Here is a 24,675-nt window from a genome sequence, read left to right on the forward strand (position 1 = left end):
GTTGGGTTTTTTTAAGAAATCCTGGAGCTCATGAACGTTTGTGAGCTACCAGTCTGATAGCGCTAAGGGCCTTTTTATGATACAGTTGCATCTGTCAAAATACAATCTGCTGCACAAATAGCACTGTATCCCACAGAGAAAAAAATACCATCCTTATGAGAAAAGTGCAGCCGGCTTTAAGAAATGCAGTTTTTTGCTTTGTTGTATCACAGGAACAAAATCCCCAAAGATGAGCACAGCAACTGAAGTCGTCGTATTATTCCCCTTGGTTTTGATGGAGTGCTATCTCATCTAGATCAATGAAAGTTTAAATTTGGAATAAAGAGTCTTCAGATGTTAGAGGGAATCTGACAGTGAATGACTTGCTTATTTTGGATGTAACTTGAAACATAAATAAAACATGTGTCTGTTATTATAGTGATATCACTAAGCAAAAACTCCACTAAGCAGTTCATCATTTATTAATAAAGATGATGCTATCTGCTAAGAACCTTGTATGAACTACAGTTGATTGCTAATTCTCGTGCTAATTTTGTGTACACAGTTATCTTTTTTTTTTTCCTTTTCATTTAAGTAATTTTGCTAGTGGTGACTGCTCACAGGGCTAGACAAATGCCTTTTTCTTGTGATTACATTATTCTCAGTATTAAGAATAGTGAATTACTAACTTGTAATATACTGAAGGAATTTATTTTTTTTTTCTTTTTTACTGATTTTCATTTTTTGTATTTCTGATTATTGTCAGTTCTCACCTAAGAACTTAACTTGCCAGGATTTCTGAGGTTCTTTGTGTAACTTTATTCACATTATTAAAAGACTTGGTCCTGAAGGGGTACCAACACTGAGACCTGCTGAGAGGCTTAGGGTCAAAGCTGTAAGAATTAGAACTTGGAAACAAACATAGGTGAAATCGTCAGAAAACGAAAGCCAGCATCTCTCCTTAACTGGAGCTGATTTGACTAGTTGCGGTTCTCAAGGGCACCTAACCTCAAGAGCTGGGAAGTGTATCCTGGAGCATGGCTGTGCACCTCAGGCTGTGTCCTGACTTCAAGCCAGAGAGAAGCTTGTGTTAGCGCTATCCGCAAGCCCTGGTTTCTGCTAAATAACAGGATAACCAGGACTGTGGCACAGACTATGGGAGCCACATTCAGTAAAATTTTACACAGTGAGACTCCTCATGCTAATGAAATACCTCCATGTATTTTGTCCGATTCCAGTCATTGAATGGATTCCAGTTGGCTTCAGAGTCAGCTGGAAAATGAAAGCCCACTTCACTTCAGATACTCACTGTTAAAGGAATTGTTATCTTATACGTAGTCAACGGAGAAAGAAAGCACTTTTGGATATTTGAAATGCAAGAAGTCGTCACCTGTTAAATGCATCACTAATCCACATTGTAGTAATAGGTTTGTTCTAACCATGGTAGTCTAAGGATGGACTGGAGACATAGCCTCCAGGACTTCCTAGCTTTTTTTAAGACCAGCTAATAGAACTGGAAAAAATGGACAAGTTCTTAGGCTAGAGATCTCCCCAGTCTGGTTCTTGTGCTTGGTTTAGTAAAAGTCACTGCAGAACTCACCTAACATATACTTAGGTTATCATAGCTTTTAAAAAAAATGGTGATACTACTTGGATTAATAAAGACTTTGAGAGAGGGTTGTGTTTTATACTCTGCCAAATATGTATTTTTAGAAGGCAAAATGTGAAAATAAATTAACCAAAGGGAAGCAGACATTTCGGCCTAAATATATTCCAGGTTACATCTGAGATATGGTGATCAGCAGCGAAAGAACCAAGTGGTTTGGAATGTTAAGGTGATGGAAGAACATTTACTCAGCTGCTTATATATTTTCTTGGATGTGAATTCTCCCAGCTGTGTACATTCCCCTTTCTAAGTCTTATCAGATATGATTGTGTACATAATGAATACATTTCTGCAGTCTCACCTACATGAAAAATAATGGAGTGCTGTAACCAAGCTGTTTCTTTGTTGATAGGGTATCATCAGATTCAGGCTACTTCAGGTTAAATCTAACTATGTTAATCCAGTTTTGCAGTTTGTTTTTGATTCACCCTTGTGTTTAACAGTGTTAAAATAATAGAAAGTACATATTTTAACATTATGAAGGAACCTTTTGTTGAATAAGGATTTCTTTTTCTTCACACTGTAGGAATGGAATTATATGTAATGCTAACTGTAAATTAAAGTCAAGATGTTTAAATCAAAAGTACTTAGAAAAAAATCCTTAGCTTCAGAATGAGAAATAGCCCTTTTGTTTGGACAGTAGGTCAGATTCATGACAAAGTTAATGGATATATAATCTTCACTTGCAGGACTGTAAAATAAAAAGGATTGATTTTGCATGACAAGTTTCATATCTGAAATAGCTCAAGAGAAATATAGCTGAGATACTAGTGGCAAATGGAGCAGCTGTATAAACAAATGCAGGAACTGTTCTAAGCTCAGCAATAATTCATGTGTTGCTCTGGACAGTGGAATCTGTTTTAGGTGTTGATCTATGATAACAGGATTTGTGCCTCAGTAAGAAATGTGTAGACATCAATGACTACCCAGGCCTTGGGTGTGGTAGAAGGAAACTGTCTCTCTGCGGAGAAGAGAAATGCTTCTCAGAGCTCCTCAATCTCTCACTTTCTCTCTCTATCTCAAGAAAAGCATTTCAAAAGCAACAACAGATTATAAAATTCACACCAAGCTTACTGAGCCGTTCAGTCAAGTCCAGGGAGGGCTGATGAATTGCTTTTATGTCACTGCATAAACATGTGCTATGTAGTCATTAACAACACGGGTCTGGAGTCTGCCACAGCTACAATACAGTTCATCATCTTTATGTCATGCAAAAGATTTCCACAGCTTCAGTGAGTTTTTTGGATAGAGCTGACGTTAGCTGCATTATGTCGACGTAGGGCAGGTTCTGCTTTAGCAGGATTAAAAATGAGTTCGTAAGCTGCAACGTCAGAAGCTGCTCACGTGTCAGGATGTTGACTTAAAAGTTCTACACGTTTCATGGGAAGGTTTGCATGATATAGTGCAAAGCATTGTCTGGACTGTGGGTAAGCAGAGCTTATTTCAGGTCATTGTGGAACAAGACACCCTTACTGATACGTCCACAGTGCATCCACCTCAACATCTAACACTTGCCAGCAGATTATTCAATGGTCCAGGGATCCAGAGAGTTGGATTGGAGTTTGGTGTGCTGTGTATCACTCTTAAAGTGCTAATTATTTTGGCACCTATCTTGTTTGTAAGAAGGCTGTTATACTAGAAAACCAGGAATAACTCTGCTGTAGAGAAAACCAGTGCTGACACTGAAATCCTGAGGATGTGTGCATTGCTGTATTACTGACTACCTCTGGAATTATATTTCCTAAGATGTTTATTTTCTATTTGGAATTTTCCAGCACCTATACAGCTCTGAAACTCCTATACAGTAGCCCTCCAAGATTTGTTTGAGTCATTGTCATGCATTATGTTTGTGCCACACAAATTCATCACGAGCTTTTCACACCTTCTTGGTTATTCAGATACAATGAAGCTGCTGTTGTCTTTGAGGTATTTTCTTCTGATCTCCCACGCATGAAATAAATCTCTGAAGTCCTGAGGTCATCTTCAGAAGTTCAAGAACCTCCTATAGTTGAGTGTATGTGAAGGTATGAATGTAAGTGTGTGTTATCTATGTGTATATTTGCATAATACCAGAAGAGCCATAGTACTGGTAAAAAACCTGAAGAGCTAAACAGCATTTAAGCAGGACCCGTAACTCCATTCTCCTGTCTCCCAGCTTGATGTGGACCGTTGCATTTTGCAATAATAAGAGTTGAACTTGTTGCTCTGCATGGCTGAGCACCCCTGCGAGATCTTGGGGACAGCATTTGGTCTCACATGGAGGGAAAGCCCCCTTAGCAGCAGCACGGCTCCGCCTGACTCCTGCTGAGTTCAGGATTCCGTGGGGTTGAGAGCCCCAGTCCCATGCAAATGTTAGTCCAACTGGACTTGCACCCAAGAGCTGCTCGTCAGCCTAAGGGAGCTCAGCAGGCACCACGAACCACAGCCCTGCACAGAGGTCACTGAGTAACCTGGAATTCCTTCCACATCCTTTAGGAACTTACCCACTTCTTTCTGTTCACATAAGTACTTTTGAATTATTATGAAAGTGCAGTATTTTTCAGTTCAATTCCACCCTGAGCTTGGCTGTGACTGGAGTTGATCCAGTTCAAGTCCAGCTCCAGTTTAAGAAAATTTCAAATAATGGTTCAAATGCAGTTACTATGGCATGGGAAAATAACTGTTTATCCAGCTTTTGGCTGAAATTTGTTTTCAACAACAGTTTCAGAATAACAGGTCAGGCTCTCCAGTGGCTCAAGAAAGTGTAATGATTCAAATCAGATTTTGGAGGCTAAAAGTCTGTGATTTGAATAATAAATTATCTGAATCAAGGCTTGAAAAAAACCGAGGGAATGGCACTGTTTCTGTCTTGAACTGGTAAAACAGCACCCACTCCGGAATACATAATTTTAAATTAACTTTTTCAATTTCCCAGTAGGGCTGCACAAAATACACTCATCACCGGAATTGTAACTTTGTTTGTAGGATTTGAATCATGGTTCTCATATGGCAGACGTAAGAATTAGAATAGTTTTCTAAACCAAATGGAAATAACCCAAAATATATATGAAATGAACATATCCTCTAGATGTTCTAAAATAGAGCAGTGATATTTTGACATGTTTCAGGATATTCTTATTTATAGATATTTAGATAGGTGTAAAATTATGTTGATGTTGCATAAAGTGATGTTACTACAATAAAGAAATCTGCATTTAAAAATTCTAGTGAAGCTAGAGGACACGATAAGACAGACTTTCCAGTGATGTGGAAGCCGCTTTGAGGCAGGAGTCAGATTGCTAACTTACTATCTTTGCTAATGTTGCCAAATTTTGTCATTAATGTCTGTGTATCCAGATTTTACCCAGAATGATATTGGAAATCCATAAAAAATTGGAGTGAGCGCAGAACTTGACAAATCATTTCCAGTTGCTGAAGAATAAAGTGTCAGCTTTTCTCTGACCTTCTCTGACTACTAGGTAGAATGCTAAGGGTCGGCTTTTGGCTTGTAGAGACCAAATTAGCCTGGGATCTACTCCAGCTGCCTTTCTTACAGTGACATCTTGGCAATCAGCAAACGCTCCTGATCTGGAGCAGGTATTGTGCCCAGAGGTACGCTGGGATAGGAGGGGATGCTGTACCCAAGATCACTTAGATAAGGTAGCTCTGATACTGACCGCGCTCAAGTTTTAGCCCAAGTCACAGGTAAGTTTTTCAACTTCCATTGAAACCCATCCTCCTCTTACCAGAACTAATTAGGCTGAAGCTGAGCACAGGTGCATATGAGGGAATACACCTCTGCATTAAAATGTAAGTATTCTTAGACCAGGGGACACCAGGGAGGGCTTTTTCCATGAGCCTGCTTTCAGCATCTTTTGCTACAAAACCCCCGGCTTAGAGATCAACAAATTCATTTTTTCCTGTTACGTGAGATCTGGGACTGGAGATGCTGCAGACGGCTCTTGCTGTTGGCTTTTGCTGATCACTGTGGCTGTGTTGATTAGCAGTTGAACAGAGGTTTCCAGGAGGACAGTGTTTTGAAGCAACATACATTGCTATGGGCAAGGCACGCGTCAGGTCACAGATGGGCTCGTTGCTTTAAGGCATGTAACTTTAAGGCTATATACACAAATACGAAAAGTAATCATTAAATGAAAAACTTTAGGGAGTACAATCCTAGAAATACTCTTGGTGAAGGCACAATGAGGAAGATTTACTCTATCCTCCCCCACATTATAGATTCTAAAGCTGTGTAACCCTTAAAAATTCATAGATTATGTTTTACATAGAATGCTACTAGTAATATACTACTTTTATGGAGTTTTACTGACAGTGAATAATATCTCACTCTCACAGTTTTGTGAGTATACATGTACAGTAAAGTGATGCTAATCAGAAGTCATACAGTGGCGTTTAGAAGTAATGCTTCAGGAGCTTTAAGGAATAAAGCTAAACAGAACATTAAATTTCTCCAAAGAGAATGATGGAGCTCTATGGCTCATTTATTTAAGATCTTGTATGTTTTTGCAAAATGCATTTTAGCTAATATTTAGAGATAATGTTAATGCTATTTATTAACTATTCATTATGGTACATAGCCCACTAGAGGGCTGCTTTTCAAATAAATTGCATCCAGTGTGTTAATAAACAGCAAAATAAAAACAAAAAATATGCAGCATGAATATGTATATCATTTTACCACATTATTTTGTCATATACCTTCTGTGACTGCATGTTATATATAGAACATACTAAAACAATATAAATCATGGCCCCAACTTTGCAAACATTTAGAATATGCTTAGCTTTAAGTATATAGTTAGACTTTCCTTTTAAGCTACTGATAAGTTTAGAGTTAGAGATGCCTGGATGCTACTGAGACTGTCTTCTGTCACATATCACACTGTCTCTGGTTGTGGAGGGGCAAAGTTCCAACATTTATCCCCTGGATTTGATTTGAATATTGCATAGCAGAGGTATTTTGACATCTGAATGACAGGTCACAGCTTCAGTTTGGAAATCAGGTGTCAGTAGTAATTTCTTTTCTTGTGCTCTGATTGTGACAACACCCTCCACCTTCTTTACAAATTTTTAAAGAACACGACAAGGAAATGAGGAGATTATAATGTTAAGAAAAATACAACAAACCTGATTTTCAGAGACAACTATCAGTGTATACTGATTTATGTTTTCCTCCTGAAACAGTGTAAAAAGCACAAGTATTCAAGTGTCATGTTGGTTCATGAATTCCTTTACAGTAGCACTGTGTGATTTAAAGGAGCAGAAGTGCCAAGTGATGTGGCAGTTGCCATGGCAACTAGAGCAATTCAATTTTTATTCAGTATCATGTAAAATGAAACAAGATACGGTTTGCCTTGTGGCTTCAGGAACTTATGCATCCTACCAGTGTTGTTCCTTTTTGTCTTTTTTAACGTTGTTCTGTTAAAAAAGTAGCATATGTTTGTTTTAAGGATTTGTCTTGGTTGTAGGCCATGTCATGCCATTGTTTTCAAAGCAGAGTTTCCCTTACAAACCATTATAGATCTGTAGAGAAAAGAGATTTAGATACTAGCACCGACTACATAAAGCAAACTGCAGGATAATTCTGCTTAAAAATCAATGTTATTATCTACCCTATGATTTGGCAGCCTGCATTTGATATATTCATAAAGAAGATATGTCGGATCTTTACGTAGGAGAACGTGATTGTTTGTACTAGATATCTTACTGATTCATGAAATTCAGCATCCTCCCTCTACCAGCAGCCAGTTCATTATGACTCAAAGGAAAACAAAATCTTCAGTGGTGTAATGGGTCGGCTGGGGAAGCTGTAGATTAAGATTAAATTCTGTTTCACTGTCTGAAGTTTGAGTGATAGAGCTGGTCAGAAATTGTGAGAAGGGAGATTCTTCCAACTCCAGAGGCAAGAGCTTGATCATGGCAGGAACACGTGGATTTCAAGCAATCTCAAACACAGATTTAACTATTTGAGGAGACAAAGAGGTGGCAGATCCCGGTCCCTCAGCCCTCTCTCTAGCAGTCCCTGGGCAGCAAATGTTCCCCTCCAGGTTGACATGGAAAGCCACTCACCAGGACCTCTGCTCTCGTTCTGTAAGCATAGGAGAGTAAGTGTCTTGGGCTAAGATTCAAGCTGTGAGACATCCAGCCTTTCTATATGAACCCCTGGCATCAGGGCCTTATAGCTATGTCAGCATTAGTAAAATAAACAAGAACTGGGCACAGAGCCTGTCATGGTCCCACATTTGTCTGTACCGTTAAATTGTTGGCATGGTCACTCACATTGTGTCCTGTGCCAACCAGTACTCTTCTAGGCTATTTTGCTTCTAAGTCTAAGCAAGGGACAGTCCCCAGGCCAGGGACTGTTCACAGCAAGCAGCTTCGGTGGGGTCTGCTTTGGAGCACAGGTGTTAAGGCCTGTGTTTTCCTTAGAATTAAAGCTTCAGATGCAGGTAGTGGCTGGGTTTTTTTCTATCTGGTTACAAGAATTGCAGTGCCATTTGTCGTAGGTTTTTTTAGTACTAGGCTGTAAAATTAAGATCTGATCTGCTTTCTGGGAAGGCTGAAAGTTTGGTAGCGCATTCTCACTCATCCAGCCCAGAACAGTTTTGCACCTGTATAGCACTAAGGTTCCACCCTTAGAGGCAATGCTGCTGTAGTGCTGCTGCACGGCCATCATTTCAGCATCCTTCAGAATGCAAGGCTTTATGTGCTATACAGATAAAATCATATTTTAGTCAGAATATTTTTAACAAGGTTCTAATTTTAAGCATGAGGATTCCTATTAAATTAGTTTGGTTGAAGCTCAGTTTTGTTTCTTTTTTCCATGAATCGGCAATATTTGTCCTGATGAGACAGTTTTACGATTTAGTTAGGCAGATGTTTGAGTTGCTTTGACTAAGCATAGTTGTAGTCTTGTTTGCACTTTGACTGGTATCAAAGGGAAATGTTGGGGGTTTTTTAATAGAATTGCAAACCTACTTAACTGAATTTGTAACTCAAAGCTTCTGTAGAAACAGCAATGTAATGGCTCGTGAACTGCAGAAGGTCACCGGTAGGTCTCTGTTTTCACTTTGGTACATGTAGGTATCTCTGATTCACAGTGCTGGGCATTAGGCACAAGCATCGAGGAGATAACTGATCTTTTATAGCTATGTACTGCAGCTCCAGCAAAATACCCATTTCAGTGAAGAATTATGTGTGTCTATATGTACTGCATGCCAAGACCTGGATAGGGTGTGAGCACAGCACTTTGGCATGCATGAAAACAGCTCCTGGGTCGATATGACTGCTTTTAGTGCTACAGATAGATCTAGCATAGAGCAATTTTTCAACGTGATCTGAGCATATCAAGTGTTTGAGTATCAGAACCTGTGACAAGGAAAAGGGACATGATTCTGTGCCACGGAAAAATGACCTAGTCCATTAATGCCTGAGGACCATTGCGGCTGACAACAGTTCGCTGTGCACTTTGCTCTTGCAAAGGGGTGTCGTTTTGCGAACTATTTATCTCTCTGGCTCTTTATCTTTAGCAGGTAGAGAAATTACTTCATTTTACAAATGTCGGTGCTGTTTTTATGATATGGATTTCACTTGATTGTTAAACTGTTAATTTACAGATCTTTACTAAGTGAATGCAAACAAATTCTGGTCCTCAAAGCTTTGCTAATGCACAATGTTCGAATTTTAATTTCCAGTCCATCTTAGATTACGGTGATGAAAAACAATATTTAATCCCTCGTTAACACATGAATAAGCGGAAACTGTCATTTCCCACCAAACAATAACGGGATTATCTCAAGAACTGTCAGTTTATGTGAAAACATTATGTTGCCCAAATTTTCATAAAAATTAGCAGTGGGTAATATTCAAGATCAGAGCAATGGAAAGAGGGAAATCTGCATTCATGGTAATAAATATTCATATTTGTCTGCTCAGGAGATGAAAATCTAATCAAGGGGCTATTGATGCGCTGGCTTTTTTTTTTTTTTTTTTTAAACCAAGATGTTTCATCTAAATTGGGTTTGATATGGAAATTAGTCTCACTCCAAGTCCTCCAGGCCATGAGCATGCTGGGATAACACTGGAGGTGTCCAGTACATCAGATGTTGCTGCTGGCATCTGCTTCTACAGACAACAAACACAATAAAATAAAATAAAAAATTGACAACATCTCAAGGGTCAAGCTCCCAGTGGCTTAGGGTGTTGTGGGTTTTTTTTCCCCCTAAACATTTTAATTTTATCCCAGTTAAATCCTCAGTACTGCAGGGTTAAAATTGTCAGCATTTTTTGCTTTTGTTGACAATTACCATAAATCAGAAGACACTCTGCATGAAGCTTAATGAAATATGTATGATCTAAAAATGGGAAGAAGATAAGTGCAGTATGTTGCTTTAGGGTTTTGTGTGTGTATCTATGTATCTGTGCGTGCATATGCACAACCTGAAGAGCTAACTTCTATTTTGTGTGCTGTGCACCAAATGGAAGAGTCAGGCAGTTACCAACTGGAGAACACATAAAACACAAAAAACATATCATGTCAATAAAATGTATCATAGTTTATCCAAAAGTGAGAGTAGTATGTTTTCTATATCAGTTAGTACATTCAATTAATATACTTGTCTGTTAAAATATTCAGTTAAAAATATTTCTTGATACTTTTTTTGTCTACACTAGTATGAAAATCTGGTCCGTCCTAAAAGAAGTGTTTGCCTTGACATACTTTCTTTTTTATTATTATTATTGAACTCAATAGTCATACATAATCTCTTGTCCTTCCTTGTACTTCTTGGGGGTTTTATGACCTTTTTTTAAAAAGAAATGTATCATTAAGGTCCTGATCTTACAAATAACCACATATCTATATATATGAGCATATCCTTTTGTGGAAGGGTGTTTTCTGAGATCTACCTAGCAGAGTTGTGAGTGCTACTGGACACTAGACAGTTTCATCTAGCTACTGTGCACACACAAGCAATGTGTAACTCAGTCATTTTAAAACTCAAAATACCATCAGTGAGTTTATTTAATTCCTGGAGAAATTGTCATACAAAACGTATCTTTTTTAGATTTGGAACTGGACAAAAGTCATAGCAGCAGCATTCAGCTGTATCACCTGTAGCAGGAGAGAGCAGAAAGGAAAGATAAGCAGAGACTGCTCTAAAAGAAAGGATATTCTTACTGACCAAGTGTTGTGGTTTAACCCCAGCCGGCAACTAAGCACCACTCCCCACACCCCCAGTGGGATGGGGGAGAGAAGCGGAAAAAAAAGTGAAACTCGTGGGTTGAGATAAAGACAGTTTCATAAGTAAAGCAAAAGCCAAACACGCAAGCAAAGCAAACCAAGGAATTCATTCACCACTTCCCATCGGCAGGCAGGTGTTCAGCCAGCTCCAGGAAAGCAGGGCTCCGTCACAGGTAACAGTTACTTGGGAAGACAAACACCATCACTCACAACATCCCCCCCTTCCTTCTTCTTCCCCCAGCTTTATATGCTGAGCATGGCGTCATATGGTATGGGATATCCCTTTGGGGTTGGGGTCAGCTGTCCCAGCTGTGTCCCCTCCCAACTTCTTGTGCACCCCCAGCCTACTCGCTGGTGGGGTGGGGTGAGAAGCAGACAAGGCCTTGACTCTGTGTAAGCACTGCTCAGCAATAACTAAAACATCCCTGTGTTATCAACACTGTTTCCAGCACAAATCCAAAACACAGTCCCATAGTAGCTACTATGAAGAAAATTAACTCTATCCCAGCCAAAACCAGCACACCAAGAAAAGAGAATAGCTAGAATACAAATATTGCTTGTTGAGGAGGTTGCATCCTTTCATTATCAAATCTATAGCAAATAGAAATATAGAGATATGGCTTGTACTATTTCAGAATTCCAGTAATTTGTGCAATAAATCATTGAGAGGTAAGTATAAGAAGCCTGCAGAGTGTGGTGTTCATGTATTGGCAGACCTGATATCTTTTACTGTACAATCTGTGCTGGCATCTTTGTCCAAAATGTTTTTCAGAGACTTTATCTTCCTAATCAACTCCTTTGCCAAGCTTAAAAAAAAAAGAAAAGAAATGCATGTAGCACATGTAGCAGATGGGTGTTCAGCAGCATACAGGTGTCTGGTACACAGGTGCCAGATAATGTAAGGTAGTTAGATATTTTCTGGGAAATCCCATTATTTGTTCCTGAAAGAAAGAGTTGCCCATTCTAGTGCTACCTGCACTAGCAAGATGTACACCTGAGAGTATTAATGGCCCCTGTTAACTGTTACCCATTTGACCACAGTGGTGCTTAGACCAGAGCTGCCTTTTTTCTCCTTGCCTTTTCCCAAGACACTAAATAGACTCTGTGAAGTTCATCGTGTTCTGCAGCAGAACAGCAGCAGTCTGCACTGAGGTTAGGCAGCACTACTTGATCCAAGTTTTTCTTTATTCACTTCACCTTCGTACACATTTTGCTATTAATTTTAGTGTAAATAATAACTGTTTCATGATGGAGACAACTGGGAATTCTTCATATATAACAAGTAACTTTGGCTACAATAGATGAATAGGAAAAAAAGATCAAATCAGTTACAGTAGCTTCTACTGAAATGCTGATTTGAATTTGTCTTAAGTAGAGAGATTATGATGATGATCTATTGATTAGAGAAGCATTTAGCCATAATACATCTCAAGGTAGTATCAGGAGATAAGCAATGCAGTGCTACTTGTAAGCAATATACCCCATACAGTGTGAGTACTCACACCACTAACCTCTGCAACCTATTTTAGCTGTTTAAGGTACTTTGTATTAAGTAATGTGTTTGGGTTCTTGCCACAGGTAAGGAAGAGGCTTCAGGTGCTTCGTGGTCCTCAGCTGTGGTCCCATTTCCAGTCACCTTCTTGCAGGGAGCTGCTACTTCACACTACTGAAGTATCACAAGCAGCTTCAGGATGTGCACTCTGATTTTCCCAACAAAAGTACCATGTATGCACCTAGCAGTGCTCAGCAGGATATGGTTCTGTGTGCTGCAGAGCTTTTTGATATGGTGGAGCATTGCTGGTTTGCCATTTGGATGAAATCAAGTCTTTTCCTAGTTTTTCATGATAGAAGCACAGCAACAGAGACCCAGAATAGAGTGGAGGTGTATGTCCTCCTGCAGAAGGAGGGAGACCCTGATTTTCTGCACTGCTCTTCCATGTGGGCTAAACCTCATCAGCTACACTGGGTAGTAGCCTCCTGGAAATGTTTCATTTTATGTAGATATTTTAATGTTCCAGATAGTTTATGAGAATCTGGGACAGGCAGGTGTTCAACATAGCTCCTGGTTCATACAAAGATCCTTGTTCTGAATCAAGAGGATGAAGGCTTGAACTTTGGTTTCCCATAGGAGTGCTCTGACACTAAACTGTGGATGGTGGTAAAGCTTTCTGTCACCTGAACTTTAACCAAAAATCATGTCTTTGACATGAAAAGAATTTCCTATTCAAAGTTTCCCTAAAACTTGTGTGGATCTATGAAAAAAATCATTCTGTAGCAAATTGATATTTCTTTGCATAAATCATTTAATTGAAGAAAGGCTGAGTAGTTTTGATTAACAGGGGCATTACAGTAATGCTTTCTAGATAGGATTGGGATCTCACTGGGTACCTGCCCACACATAGAATGACAGGAAAACTGTGCCTTTGAGTGATTACAGATAATCACACAAAAAGACAAGATTAGAAAAGAAAGGGAATAAAAATTATCATTTTTCTTAATGCACAAATAAGGATCAGAGTTATAAAGATATTAAATGAAACTGTCCAAATTTGAATACAAGCCTGTGAGAAATTTGGGACTGGACCCAAAGCCCAGTCCAGTGCCTGAACCAGTCGCTCACCTTTCCTGCCAATTACTATGCAATTCCAGGAGCATCAGGATGAAAGCTTATCTTCAGACTTGACTTAACAAAATGTTTTAATAATCCTAGCTGTGAAATGCTAGGAGCTGATCTTGGATTTTACAATAAGAGACAAAGTGGTTGTGATACAGTATGGTATGTAAATTATATGCAAAGTATATTGGCATGCAAGTTTGAATGCTAAAAGGAAAATCATTCTTTTCTAAACCAGAGAAGAGAGTTTTTCACCCATAGAAGCCAGAATCTGTCAATAAAATTTTTTAAACAAATTGACAGGATTTCATTACATTTTAAAACATATTTGTCTTGTCATGCAAAATAGTTTTGTCTCTTTTCTAAACAAGCTCAATTTCTTTACTTTGCTGATACCAAGCAGGCAAAAATGCTAAATTCTGTCAGATAACTAAGATCTTATGAGGATGCCATAATATAAAAAAATTGTTAATGTGTGAAATTTTGAGTTGTCATTTTAAGACAATTTTGGTTTCAACAGTCGATGCTTGGAGCAGATCCAGGTGTTGTCTGTGACCTTGTCGGTCAGTAACATCCACAGTGGCTAATACCATGTTGTTATTGCTGTTTTGTATCCATTAGACAACGAAATGTTCCTCTGTCTATTGCCATGGTGAACTTTGGAAACACTAGTAGGCGGTTATAGAATATTTCAGGAATAGGTAATATTCATAGGGCATGACAAGATACACCTGGTTGTCTCTCTGGCTCACCAATATCACAAAGGTGCTATTAAGCATATTTTGTTAGCTGTGACAAGAGAAAGCAGAGCAATAGTAGCTGTGTCTGCTGTCTTTTCTCTGTTTTATCTTTTTCATTTTGAGCTTGAGTTTTGTGCCAGACTAATAGCCGATGGCAATAGGCCGGGGAAATGAAACTTTCGCTAAGATTAGGGAATGTGCAGAAAACAATGTGTGAAATCCTGATTTGACAAGGATGAACAGACTGGTGAGGGCACAGAAACATTTTGTGAAGTGAAACCATATTAGTACCCAACGTGTCTAGAAAAAACCTATAACAACTGAGGTGGCAAAAGATCCCACCCAGGAGACAATAGAATGACATCCTCATTATACCGGTCAGAGAATAAAGGAGGTGTGGAGTTTATTCTGCCCTTTTCAATTACTGGCAGCTTATATTCATTTATGGTAGTGGAGCAATGTGTGTGTTGTTGTGCTCTGGGGTGATTATCCTTGTGAGACTGTAAGTTCAACAGTTGTCATGCAATTTGGAGTTGCAGACTGGCAATTTTTATAATTGAATCTCAGGAAATAAACAAAATATGGCAACTTGATACATTTCAAGCAATTAAATTTCTGCTAAAATTTCTGCTGGGGACTCCCAAATTTGCTCAGCCAAATTCTGTCTCTGATTAGGAATGCAAATAAACTCCAAGAAATGGAAGAAGGCAGCCACCTTTATTATACACAGTGGCACAACAATATATTGTATTTGCACCTGCCCTTAATTTAAAACATGGTCTTAGAAACCTGCCATCAGACCACAAGTCAGGAGAGCAGACTTTTTGAAAAATTGTATCAGCTGTGACTTTTCTGGCTCAGCAGAGGTGGAACCACAGAATTCCTCTGTTGTAAAATGACTTATTTGCAGGGTATGAATTCAGTACTCCTACCCAGCCCATTCAGGCTGTAAAGTTTTCAGAGCAAGGTCTCTTCCTTGATGCATGCCCAATGTCTAATGCCTTTATTATTAATTACCATGATGTAGCAGGTACAGGGAACCACCAGGCTGGATTCCCTCATGCTAAATACCTGACAGATTAGCAAATACTCAGAGGCTTGCTGGGTCATTTTCCTGAGAAGATGAATGATACATGCAAGTTATTTTTTTGGTGCAATCCTGTTCATTTACAGAAATTGTGCACCAGCTCTGTTTCACGGGACACTGGAGGAGCAAGCAATTGCAGGCATGCAGGTTCCAGGCTCCCAGTTCACAAGACTGGCTCTGGCTTTTTCCAGAGCTTTGAAAGACTGGCTCACAGTTTCCAAGACTTCCTTGCACCCTTACCTGCTCCAGTGAGGTGTGAGCCCACTGATTAGAAAAGTCTATTAGTAGCTAACATTATTCACCCCTAACTTAGGTGTAGAGACAATTATCTGAATCATCTCTGATAGGAGTGTAGTCAGCTGAGTTCTATAATCAGCAGAGTCCAGCTATGATTGGAATTGCCTTTTATTTCCCACCACTGATTACAGGGAAAGCCAAAGGCTAGGGCTGCACAGTTAAATAGCATTCAGTTTAAAAGTTAAGATTGAATAGGTCGGATCTCCACTAGATCTGAGGTGTCAAGATGATTCTGTCATATAAATAACTAGGTAAATTTGGGATATCACAATCTGTATTGTTGGCTAAAGATGTGAATGGTACAAATAATGTTCACTGAACTCCATGTTAGTCTGATAAGCCTGTCCTAGGGATTCCCAAGTGTGATCTTCAACCATTTGTGGCCATCTTTGACTGTCTGAGCACTGAGGCTGTGTTCATGGAGCATGTGAGCACACTGAGCTTGAGCAGTCAGATAATCAAAGCCCAGCAGGTCTCCCAGCCCTTGTACACTTCTAAGAGGCCATACGAGGCCATTATTAGGCCTGTCCTACACTCTGTGTCCCCAAGACTAGGTTGAGGTGATTTCCTGAAATGGGGCTGCAGGGACTCCTGTTGTTGTAAGGATTTCCCTGGAAAGAGACTGAGTGTGAGGGGAGATGAAAGCTCCTATCATCAGGCTGGACCATGTTGTTCTGGGCCAGGCTGGATCTTGATGGCCCAGCGGTTAACTTACCTTCCAGGGTAACGCTTTGAGACCCGCTGGCCTAGGCAGTGAGTACTCTGTAGCCTACATTAGTTTCATAGCTGATCCTACTAGTGAAAGAGTCTCTTCTAGTAGCCTGAAGCCCTCTCTTTACAGGCAACAAATTCCCTAATATTAACTTCTGAACACAAAGACAATAAAGATTTCATTCTTTTTCGGCTGGTTTTGAAAAGTGGCATGAGGTCAGCCATGCTGACAGGGCACTTTGCAAGGAAAGAGGAAGGTGTCTGCTGTAACTAAAGGATGTTTCCTTCTTTTCTTTTCCTTTTTACTTTGTGTGAAAGATGTATGACTTCCCAGTCAGCGCAGCTTGCAGTGCGCCTTTGTTTTCCAAATTAGAAAAACAAAACAAGCTGTTTCTCAATATAGTTGTCGGGCAGTTTGTTGCATCAAGCTGTGAGCAATGTATGCCATGTTAAGAGCCCTGGCTGATGCCAGCAGAGGAGATGTGTGATTGGGATACAAAAATAGTCATGCCACTTGGAGTGTATGCAAACAACTGTGTTTCTCTTCTGGTAGCGTAGAAACCCCTGGTGTGTCCCTTAACCTCAAAGCTAACTCAGAAGAAAAATGTAATAACGGTGTCATCTCTTATTTTGTTCTTTCTTTTGTTGCTTGCTTACCCCTTCCTAGGGGATGATAGGTAGTCTCATGGTAGAGGACAGAGTGCTTACCATGAAGAAAATGTCCAGTTGCAAATCTGTACCTGTGGGTAGATGCTGCAGTCTCCATATAAACTCACACATGAGACAAGCTGACTGGGCTGTGCCCACACCAAACCTGGAGCCTCGTGTTTGAACAGTTGTAGGGACCTTTGGTTGTCTGGATCAGCCAGAAGAGGGAGACAACTCACACACACTGTAAAAATCATAAGTTTAGAAGGGTGAATAGCTTTGAATTTATCTTGATTCCTTTTAAATAATTTGCTTGAGAGCACCTGATTTTCCAGGGCAAGGAATAATATTAAGACTCATTGTTAGAGATATAGCAAGTCTTTTTACCAAAATAGTTTGCAGAGTGTGTATACTATACTGAATGCTAGACAGTTGGGTAAAAAAAATCAAACCTATTATTTTCTGCCAGCAGTTTCCATGTAGTTCTTCATATTGGGGATGTCTTTTTCTTCTCTGTTTTGTTTTTAGTCTTGGTTTTGGTTTTATTTTATTCAGAACAAGTGAGCGAGTATAATATTTCCTCAAAAACTGTTTACTGAATTGGCTTAGCATTCATTTTTATTTAATATTAACTTGGTGAACCAAAATAAAGAAAAAAATAGCTCAAATAGAATTGAATTTCAGGTTTCTATCAAACACATAACTGTGATAGTGTGAAATAGAGAGTAAAAAATATTTAAAAATTGTAAAAGGGCAACACTGCTCATATATGCCTGTAGGTATCTGTTCCTCATTGATTTTCAGAGTCAGCTTCCAGTCATCTGACTCTTCACATCTTATGAAATATAATGCACTATATAAAAATAAATCAGTCGGAGAACTCTGGATTCCAGCATGCAGCATTATGATGTCAAGGGTAAATGAACCCATTGAAAAAGCAACAAGTGCACTTCAGTGATTGCATTTTTTTAGATTTTATCAACTAGCGTGCAGATTTCGTCTGTCTAAACACAATGTAGTCAGCATTTATCTCCTATAAAATCAGTCAAAACAGAAACTCCTATGTAATCAGTTTGACTCAGAGATGGTTTTTGTGGTGGTGGTGGTGGCGGAGGGAATCACTTTTCTCTAGTAATTCTCAGGCAGCCAATGCACACATCTTATCAGGGGTTACCTAGCAACTGTATGCTGCCATTAGTTGAAGTATAGTGATTAGTTAATAGCCCATGACTTCACAGGTTACTTTTTTTACAATCATATACAAGTATTTAGCATTTGATTTCTTCTGAAAACCCCTTCTCACACAGAAATTAATATCAGGTCAGATCATCACTGGCGCTTATCTCTCCAGTATATAGTTAGCAGTAAGTGCTTCCTTTCCTCCACCTTCCCCATCATATTTTATGTCTTCCAGGCGATTGCTACAACTTAAGCATGTTACCAAGAGAAAATTATGAAGTGTCAAAAAGAGATCAGTGCAATTTTCTGGAACTTTGTTTATATTTTAAATTTTACCTGGGAATTACATGAAGAACTGACTGTTCACATTTCCCATGTCATACTAGGACCAGGCAAGAGGAAAGACCTTTCAGATGCAACAGTGTCATAGCAGCACATTCATGACCCACTATTTCAGGTTTTACAACACGGTATAAATGGGAGGTGACTGCCACATGCTTAATTCAAGTATTCAGCAGCACTTGAGTGTTTTGATGCAACCCTTCGCTTAGTATTTTTTCTTGGGCTATTTTTACCTTTTTTTTACCTTATAACTTCGTACTAAAAATATGCACTTTTTTTTTTTTTTACAGTAAGTGCTCTTGTTTGCAAAGATCTGTTGGTTTTGAGCATAAGGTTTTCATCTAATACCTAACAAATCCTCCCTCTCTTCTATATGATGGCTTTATGAAATTTGGAAAGGTACATTCCCTAGCCTAGCAGGAAAAGCAGATGTTTGTACTGCCCAGGTGAACCAGACATCCATCAGATGTGCAGCATTTTGTTCTGTATGAAGCCCATAGCCCACAAGCAGGACAGGAGTGAACTGCTAGCTGTGCCTTATTCTTCCTGCGGCGCAAATAACTGTGACTGTAATGCCCATCCCTGGTGACCTGCAAGGTTGTTTCTGAGAAGTGTGGTCAAGTTTCCTCATATTGCTGTCATATTTCAAAGCCTGTTGGCTCCTGGAAGCATCTGGAGAATCAAGCACAAAATCATGAAAATGTTGGCTGAAGAGACCCCAGTCACCTTGTCCCATCTCCTGCTCAAAGCAGGGTGGTTGCCAACACTGTATCAGGCAGATTTCCTTTCTCCAGTGTTAGAAAATAAGGACTCATTTTTGAAGGCAGAAGGAAAAGTGTGGAACTACTACCTTACCTGTAAGAAAATTTCATCCTTTGGATGCTCCCACTACTAAATTGCTTATGCAATCTGGCATCATGCCTTTTCTGAGGACTTGTTTTCTATGCTCTTAGTCTTTTGCTGACTGCTGGTGATCTTGATGTGTTCCCTAGGACAACCATCCTGATCATGGCATTGCTGCCATCTGGCACATGATAAATAATAATGAGTTCTTTTTGTCTTTCTTCACCTGCTCAAAGTCCATGCTCAAAGCCATACATCAAAGGCTCTGCATGTCTTTGGGGTGACGATCACCAACGGTCACACAGAGCATCCTTTCTATTCCTACCAGGCCAGGGTGGCGGTGGCCTTGTACCCCTGTGCAGGGTGAGGAATGCTGTCATTTTCATGGCTTTCTCTATACTTTGTGGACTGGCTTGTGTGAGCTAGCTTGACAAACAGATTTAAAGTTCCCTGCAGCTTTTTTCCCTCTGTGAATCACCAGGGGCTTTGGATGAGTGTGCTGCAGTCTTGTTTGGCCCTAGAGAAATTTTTAGAATTGACTGGAATTGTTCTGGACACAGTCGCTACCAGAGCTTATTCCCTTGTGCTTGCTTCCAGCTCTGAAGAAGCTCAGAACCGCGTGCCTACAACTGTTCTGATTCAAAATGCGGTGAAATCAATGGAAGAATTGCTTTGATTTAGGTCTCACACAAATGCATTAGGGTCATTAGGATGCAAGATAAAATATAGGTAGTAGAAAGTCTACTACACCCAACTGTCCCTGCATACAAGGGAAAGACAAAAATGAGGAGCTTTTCCATAGTCCCCCACTCCCTTGCGTTCACTTTCCTGGCCTAATTCCGCACCAAAAACACCACTGGGCAAATTTCCCAAAAGGAAGAGCACAGTCTTCCCTGCCACCATGCTACTCAGCAGAGCTGGACCCTTTGGAAGGCGGTGGTGTAGCTGTCCATTGCATTGCCATGGCCTCTCTGGGATTTTTCCAGTGTGGACTCATTGAATACAACCTTAGTCTGACTGTTAAATACCCACCACATAGCCTTTGCTAGCCTTAAAAGCATGGATTATGTTTCATATAACTTGCTTCAGATTCAGGACTTTCTGAAAGCCAGAACAAACTGTAAGTTAGTATCTTATGGACCTTCGTAAGCTATTCTTACAGGCACAGGGAAGAGAAGGCAGAGCTTTGTTCTGCTTGTATTTTTTAGTGGGACTTGCTCTGCTACTAATGGTGATGAAGGCAATGTAAATTCATAAAGAGATAAACATACAAAATAATTTATTTCTACTGTGAACTCAGGATAAAAAGATATTAAAGGTTTTATATAAACTTTATGCTCCTACTGTAATTCCTATTCCATGCACTACGTATATCTGTGTATCACGTAAGCCCAATTCATATGGACACATATAAGTTAGTTAAAGAACAATCCATTTATAGTTTAGTAAAATTTGAAGTGCTTTATGGGTGCAAGGGTTGAATTTTGGTAATTGTAGCAGAACAATAATTACCATTGACTAGTATCTAGTCATTTTAAGCTTTGACCTCATTAATAGGGTCAGATTTTGTTACTGTTGGGAAGGACACTTTAAAAGACAGCTGCTGTGATTTCTGAATAGAGATCATAGAGGCTGGGTTAGAATGTCACAATGATTTATGTGACTTCCGAGATATTTTATCGTACAGTATTAAATATAAACTGCAGGTACAACAGATGGATTTTACCATGCAATCCATTTATGCTTCATTCTGTAATGTATGGTTATCACTGCATGTATACAAGATGCTTTGTCTTGCAGAAGAAGTTTTTCTAAAGGATTGCAGCAGGATTTGTGCTGTCATTTATTAAACAGCAACCCCAGACCACAGAGTGGTGCTACACTGTGGCAGCTGCTGTTCTTCACAAAAACAGCATTTTTCATGCAGCTGACTCCTTCTCTCAGTCAGCTCCACAGCAACTTTAAATCATCCATCTCTTTCTTTGTGTTTCGAGGGGGAAATGTAGCTGGCGATTGACTTAAGGACCATTTTAGCATGCTTGGGTCTCTCTTAAAGAAGTACCATGTTCATTTGTAAAGTGATCAGTCCAGTGAAAGGAGCTGTTGCTACATCCCTGCCTCATTAGCTTTCTAACTGACAATATTGGATGTGAGCCCTGCTTGAAAGTATAGGGAGGTGGTTTGCTTCTGGTCTCATCAAAAGCAGCTTTCAAGGAACAGCATGAAGGTACAGGAAGTTATTTGTTAAATTAAGCTGATAAGAATGAGACCAAAATTGGGACCAAAGACTCCTGTCCCTCATTCCCATGTTCAGATATCCTTTTTTATTCTTTCCTAATAAATGGTTTTCAAATCCTAGCAGGCAGATTTGGAGTTACTAATGACATTTTGAATGGAGCCTCCCTGTCATCCCCAGGAGAGCGCACACAACCCCGGGCCGTGTGCTGGAGGAACACTGCCTTGTTATTTAAGTGACAACTTCACGTGCATGGCTCTTTTGGCACTGGTCATATTATTTTTCAATTTGATGTGAGTATATTATTTAACACCGACTACATTAAGGTTTTTTAGCTCCCAGAAGAGTATTTTACTGCATGTTTGATTCTTTTATTGCCACATTTCACAGTCAACAAAAAGCTTTGAAATGAGAGCCTCTGCATCCATTGGCTTTGGGTAACAGCAGGTTTCATGCCCTTCTTTTAGACATCTGTTTTACCAAACTGAGCACCTAAGTGGATAATTTTGAGAGCAGAGCCTATATATCCAAATCCCTCCAAAAAGCAAATGGTCCTAGATACAAATGACAGATAAATAACGAGTGGTTTATCTGAAGACTGTATCATGCCCTCTAACACAAATGCTTGTCTAGCAGGTGTGAGCAGCATCTGCCCCTGACATCTACATCTCACATTCAGTGGTGAGTTCTCTGTAGTCTCCCTTTTGAAAATTGTATTCCCTGTCAAAGGACTCGTCTCAAGTTAAATGATCTGTGAGATCACTAACTCTGTCTCCATCCTAGTGTTAAATTCCTAAGGATTTCTGTTAACCCTCAGTATCAGCAATGACGTTTAATGAAAATCTTATAGCATTAAAACTACGTCATCTTGGCATGGGAGGTGATGAGTCAGAAAACAGCCTTAGACCATACGTTAACTTATCCAATAAAGAATTCCTATGAGACAACCCCAATTGTAGAGTTTTTTACTTTTGCTTTCTCTTTATTTTTAATCCAAAGGAGTAAACTGGGATTTGTCCAAACTGGTATTCCTGTTGAAGTGAAAGATGAGCGAGTTTGCATCCAGGTTTGGCATTTATTTCTTACAGGGTTCTTGCAGGTGTTACAATAGGGCATTTTAAACTAGGCTTACATAAATAAATAATCTTATTTTGCAGGTCACAGTACAAAGATTTTTCCTCCTGTGGCATTTATTCTCCCTGATAGTTTCATTCTGTTGTTCTGTAACTAAATCCATCATTTACATATGCTCAACATGAAAAGAGAGCTAGATGCAAACACTACCAGTATTGTAACACAGGTTTTGTTTCACTAGAGGGAAAATGAATGAACACCCAAAAGTTCAAAATATATAACAGATAATCAGGAAACTTCTATGAGTAAATGGCCATTGTGATAAGTTTACTTTCATAATTTATTAAGACATGGCAGTGGATTCTATGTACCATCTTTTAGACATCTATTTTCAGCCTTGCTCTACAGTATGTATTTAAATACTACATTTTCACCATCAAAGTGCAAAAAACAGTGCAAAATTGGCACATAGCCCACCAAAAGACAGGATGTCTCTATTCTCAGCTCCGTGAATGTAACAGAGTGGAAGCTACTGGCTCACAACAGTTACTCTGCAGAAACTAAGATTGAATTCTTGTCTGTGGAGCAGGTAGGAGACAAACTTCTCAGCGTTTCTGCCTGGAAGGGGTGCTGAGCAGCTGGCAGACTATGCACAAGAGCTTTATGGTGCAGGTCTGTGAGCACAAAAGATCAAAATAGAAACTTTAAATGACCTTTGCAAAACAGAGTTAGACAAAGCTGCCTGCAATCTCAGCAGTGACACTTCCTGAACTTCTAATGATGGGGCACGTCAGTGTACACTGACTCCAGCTCAGCCTCTGTTTTCACCCAACCTGCTAATGGAAAGAGCATGTTTGATTACTGACTCAGGGAGTAGATATTTGTCCTGCTTCCTGCGGTTCGGTAGTTAATGTTTAAAAACACGCTATTTTAATAATAATAATTAAAAAAAAAAAAAAGAGTATCCACTGGGAATAAACATTATCCCTTAATTTCTAAAAATAATTATAATATGCATCTTAAAATTCAGAAGAGTGTGGCTCATGAATAGGAATGTAATTTCATGATTTAAATGCTGATGGTACAGCTAGAAAGCAACTGAAGTACATTATACAGCAACCTAAGATTCTCATATTTTTCTGTAACATCAATTCAGCATTAGCAACGCTAAGCCACCTGCTCTTTCCTTAATAGAGCATGAGTTATTAAGACCAATGTTTTAGATTATGTTTATGCTCTAATAGAAAGGATCTGGTTTCTTAATTTAAGAGGTGATTTAGTTTACCTGCTTTACTTGGCATATTAATTATTAAGTCGCTGTCTGAGTGTCATTTAAGATTAAATCATGCTGAATTGCTTTGAAAAATACAATCAATCAGGAAAGATGGGCTTAAGGAAGAACTCAGTTGAAAGAAATTAGCATACACTAAAGCAGATCATGACTTAGGGGCGTAAGAGTAGTCTTGTGGCCATAGTTGAGTGTTTGTAGTTAGGGGACTCAGAAATTCTTTTGCACTGTGCTAAAAACTTTATTTTCATCTCTTATCAAGGCTCTTACAACTAGAGTTTCAAGAATACTTTTTAATTTTGAATTGTTTAGATTTGGGGCTCAGTGTTTAGTATGTGTTACTGTGATTTGATTTTCAAAGCTAGTGAACACTCAAAGCTACAGTTTGAATCAGGTGAGACCCGGAATGTCAAGCCTTTTTGAAAATGAGGCTTTATTTTTGGAACTTTACAGCATAAATTACTTATACAGTAAACTGTGGGTTTAGGGTAGAAATTTCAATAATCTATTTTTCCATCTCATACATTACCTAGTCATATTAATCAAAATATTTATTTCCATGTTTACCATTTAAGAATGAATTCACTTAAATTAATTTGAACTGTGTTTTTAAAAATTTACATCAAGATGAAATGGTAAGTTTTCTGATTATAAAATATCACATTGGAAATTTTGAGAATTTAATAAGTTTTCTGAAAAGGAAAATTGATCAGTCTGACTATTTCTGAGT

The 24,675-nt window shown here is 39.1% G+C and overlaps 1 protein-coding gene across 1 annotated transcript in view; it reads left to right on the plus strand.

The window, feature by feature from the left end:
* The window catches only part of PTPRN2 (protein tyrosine phosphatase receptor type N2), a 599,582-nt gene that overhangs the window by 361,525 nt on the left and 213,382 nt on the right, over positions 1-24,675 (plus strand). The window lies entirely within an intron of this gene.

The sequence above is a fragment of the Gymnogyps californianus genome, chromosome 2, assembly GCF_018139145.2.
Source record: "Gymnogyps californianus isolate 813 chromosome 2, ASM1813914v2, whole genome shotgun sequence".
In the NCBI taxonomy this organism is placed as follows: domain Eukaryota; kingdom Metazoa; phylum Chordata; class Aves; order Accipitriformes; family Cathartidae; genus Gymnogyps; species Gymnogyps californianus.